Here is a 5,000-nt window from a genome sequence, read left to right as displayed (position 1 = left end):
TCAAGCGATATCTAAAAATCCATTCTCATGTTAGTTTTTGTCATAACTTTTTTAATAACTTCTATAGTTTTTGCTCTATCTTAAAAAATTTAAATGCACAATGGTTCCCATAAAACGAGGAAGTTATTTACTTGGTAAAAACATTTCATCTCATAATGAATTTATAAATAATTTTTGAATGCAAATTTCTGCTTTTATTTTGGTTAATTTATTGTTTTTATTTATATAATTTCAACATTTTTCAATATATCTTTTTTATTCACACAAAGTTTGTAGGAGATATGCATAGCTTTCAGGTAATACCTTTGCTTTGTAAATCAAGCAACATGGGAACTAGTTATTCATATCTAAAGAGTAGCTGCCATTATATATATACATATATATGTATATATATATATATATATATATATATATATACATATATATACACATATATATACATACATATATATATATATATATATATATATATATATATATATATATATATATATTTGCAACACTGAATGGGTCCGAGTGAGTAGATATAATTTTTTACCAACTACAATCCATTTTAATTCAAAGCCATCAACATCGAGAGACTGAAGGAGGCCAACATGCAGAAATTGAAATTTGGTATAGCTAAGAATTGGAACACTAGCTAGGACGTGACATGTGATTATGACTTAACCGATTGAGCCATGAAGAGAGATATAAGCTGAGCGTAACTTTTCTTAAATATATGTATGCTCGAGGTTTGCGTTCAACCCATCCCCAGTATGGTAGTATAATTGGTAAGTATACGAACTCGGGAAAGTATTTGTACAACACTGAATGGGTTCCAATGAATAGATATACATTTTTATCAAGCACAATATACTTTATTTCTAAGCCATCAACATCGAGAGACTCGAGGAGGCCAACATGCAGAAATTGAAACGTTTTACAGCCAAGGACTCGTGCCTTGACTAGCACGTGACAAATGATAGTGACTTAGATGATTGAGTCATCAAGAGAGATATGAATTGAGCACAACTTTTCTTATATATTTGCATGCTCGAAATTTTTCGTTGAACCCATCTTCATTATGATAGTACAATTGGTAAGTATACGAACATGGGGAAGTATTTTTACAACACTGAATTGGTCCCAGTGAACAGATATATAAGTGATGGTGACTTAACCTATTGAAGCATCAATATATATATAAATATATATATATATATATATATATATATGTGTATATATATAAATATATATATATATATATATATATATATATATATATTTACATTGAAGTATGGAAGACATACGTATTCATATATACGTATACACACACACACACACACACACACACACACACACACACACACACACACACACACACACACACACACAAATATATATATATATATATATATATATATATATGTATGAATATATATACATATATATATATATATATGTATATATATTCACTTTAAACTCACTATCGGAGAAATAATATCGGAAGTACAGGAAAAACTGTATATTTCGACTACTATCTGTAGTCCTCTTCAGCAGAATGGTTATAAGAAGTTAGAGTACAGGTATAAATGAGGTAGTGAGGGGTACAGATAAGGGGATGGGGAAAGTTGGGTGACTCAGGTTACATACCCTTGATATGGTTGGGTCAAAGAGAGACAGTTGGTGGTATTTTGTCCGACCGCTCTTGACATTAGTTTATTGACTGCTATCCTCGTAATGCAATCTGGGGGGGGAGGGCACTGACCTTTTGAGGTATTGAAGTTAGGATATTGTTTTATTAAGGAAGATTCTACAATTTTTCCTACTAAAGCTAGAATGTGATTTAAAAATAATTGTTGCATTATCCCAATCCATTCTGTGGTCTTTTTGGCTGGCATGAAGGAACACGGCGGAGTTGACTTGTCCATATTTAATGGAATTTTTGTGTTCCTTTAATCTTGTGGACAAATCCCTGCCAGTTTGGCCCCAATAGACATCACCACAGTCTTTAAAAGGCAATTTATATACCCCGGAGTTATGGTCCACATTATTCCTCCGATGTACATTTACAATTTTTCTAAAAATACTATTTGGATAACTGTAAATAAATTTAATTTGGTTGTTAGGTAGTAGTTTGGGGACCGAGTTAATAGGGGTTAGTGGCCCCCAGATTGCATTACGAGGATAGCAGTCAATAAACTAATGTCAAGAGCGGTCGGACAAAATACCACCAACAGTACTTCCTTGACCCAACTATATTAAGGGCATGTAACCTGAGTCCCTCTACTTTCCCCATCCCCTTATCTGTACCCCTCACTACCTCATTTATACCTGCACTCTAACTTCTTGTAACCATTCTGCTGAAGAGGACTACAGATAGTAGTCGAAACATAAAATTTTTCCTGTACTTCCAATATTATTTCTCCGATAGTGGGTTTAAAGTGAACATTTACAAATGTGTTATAACATACCAAATTCCAATATATATTTGTATATATATATTTGTATGTATGTATGTATATATATATATATATATATTTACATGTATATATCCATATATATGTATATGTATGACGTAAATAGAGTAATAAACACAGGAGTCTTAGTCCGAGTTTATTCCTGACTAGTTTCGCAGTTATGCATACCTGCTAAACTAGTCAGGAATATAATCGGACTAAGATTCCTGTGTTTCCTATTCCGCTTATATTAAGCTGTCAGAATGTCTGAACACACACACACACACACACACACACACACACACACACACACACACACACACACACACACACACACACACACACACACACACACATATATATATGTATATATATATATGTATATATATATATGTATATATATATGTACATATATACATATATTTACATATACATATATATATATATATATACATATGTATATGTATACACACACACACACACACACACACACACACACACACACACACACACACACACACACACACACTTCAACGAACGGACGGCTTAGAAGACGTTCTGAAGAAAATTGAAGTTTCGTGGATCCCAACGCAAAGAGAAGGGTGGGGGGGAAATTGCTCGTGGGGTAGTGGGAAAGTAGGGAAAGAGGAGAAGGGGAGGGATTGCTGAGGGAAATGGAAGGAAATGAGGAAGGAGAGGACTTGGCCCAGGCAGACAGGCGAAAGGTAAACGCGAAAGGTAAACAAACGGCCCCCCGACCAGCTGAGTGACGATGAAATGTCTAATAAATATGTAAAGATTAGAAGTATAGATAAGAGCAATACAGTAGAAAGTGATGAGAATATTTTCCAGGGATTTAAAGAGGGTGGGGGGACAACAATGCTGGTACAACAAAAGTTGTAGAGAGTTAAAAGACAAAAGAGACAAAGCCTGGACCAGATGGAAAAAAGACAGAAAACCTGAAAAATGAAAAATATATACCGGTTATAGAAATGAATATGTACAAACGTGCAGAGAGGAAAAGAGAAAATATGAAAAAGATGTCAACGAAAAGTGTAAAGATCAACCAAAACTATTCTACAGACTTGTAAACAATAAACTGAAAAACAAACAAGACTTGGAGAAATTAAGACAAGGGGGAGTTGAATACACTGAGGAAATGGAAATGGCGGAAATTATGAACAAACATTTTAAATCAGTGTTTACAAGGGAGAACATACAACCTGAAGAGATTGAATGGAAAGAGAAAGTCCCCCCTATGGAAGAAATAGAAGTAACAAAGAATGAAATATTGACACACTTGAGTAATCTTGATGTCAGAAAATCGCATGGACCAGATAAAATAGCAAACTGGATTTTGAAAGAATGCAGGAATGAACTGGCAGACAAAATACATAGCATACCAAACAGTTCCTTGAAAGAAGGAAAAGTTCCAGAAGATTGGAAAAAAGCAAATATAGTACCTATATATAAAGGAGGAAATAAAGAAGAACCTACCAACTATAGACCAGTCTCTCTAACAAGTACAATAGCAAAAATTTGTGAAAGAATGATCAAAAGTAGATGGGTAAAATATTTAGAAAAAAAAAACCAAAGTGTTAAATCCAAGGCAATTTGGATTCAGACAAGAACGATCATGCGTCACCAATTTAATATGTTTCTATTCAAGGCTAATAGATATAATACAAGAAAGAGATGGATGGGCGGATCGTGCATTTCTAGACCTAAAGAAAGCGTTTGACAAAGTACCACATAAGAAGTTGCTTAAGAAATTAGAAACTGAAGGAGGAATACAGGGAAAACTGCTAAATTGGATGGAAGACTTTTTGCAAGAAAGAAAAATGAGAGTAGTGATAAGAGATCAGCACTCAAAATGGGATAAAGTAATAAGCGGTGTTCCGCAGGGAACGGTACTGGCCCCAATAATGTTTGCTATATATATTAATGATATGGATGAAGGAATAGAAAGCTATATGAGCTTCTTTGCAGATGATGCAAAACTACTAAAAAGAGTGAAAACAGAAGAAGATTGTGAATCACTACAGAGAGATCTATATAAAGTACAGGAATGGAGTAGGAAGTGGGAGATGGAGTTCAATACAAAAAAGTGTAGTATAATGGAATTTGGAAAAAGCAAAAACAGAATAACAGGATCAAATAATTTGGGAGAAGAAGGAATAAAAAAAGTAGAAAATGAGAAGGACCTGGGAGTCATTGTTATGAATAATATGTCACCTGAGAAACATATAAATAAATTTTTTGGAGAAACTTATAATTTAATAAGAACAATCAAAATTGCATTTACATACCTGGATGAAGAAATGGTGAAGAAAATCCTAATCACCCTGATAAGACCAAGATTGGAATATGCAGCAACGATATGGCCACCAAGTACAAAAAAATGTATAAAAAAACTTGAAAGAATACAAAGAGCAATTACAAAATTGGCACCAACACTCACAAAACTATCATATGAAGAGAGACTAGAAAAACTTGAACTACAGACACTAGAGCAAAGAAGAGAGGAGATTTGATAGCTATTTACAGAATCATGAAAGG

General features: G+C 33.6%; 1 protein-coding gene across 1 annotated transcript in view; it reads right to left on the bottom strand.

The window, feature by feature from the left end:
• Positions 1 to 5,000, bottom strand: part of LOC143039889 (techylectin-5A-like) — a 48,411-nt gene that overhangs the window by 37,486 nt on the left and 5,925 nt on the right. The window lies entirely within an intron of this gene.

Source organism: Oratosquilla oratoria, chromosome 27 (genome assembly GCF_046742065.1).
Source record: "Oratosquilla oratoria isolate Oo_2021 chromosome 27, ASM4674206v1, whole genome shotgun sequence".
Taxonomy (NCBI): Eukaryota; Metazoa; Arthropoda; class Malacostraca; order Stomatopoda; family Squillidae; genus Oratosquilla; species Oratosquilla oratoria.
This window is presented reverse-complemented; position numbering and strand designations above follow the sequence as displayed.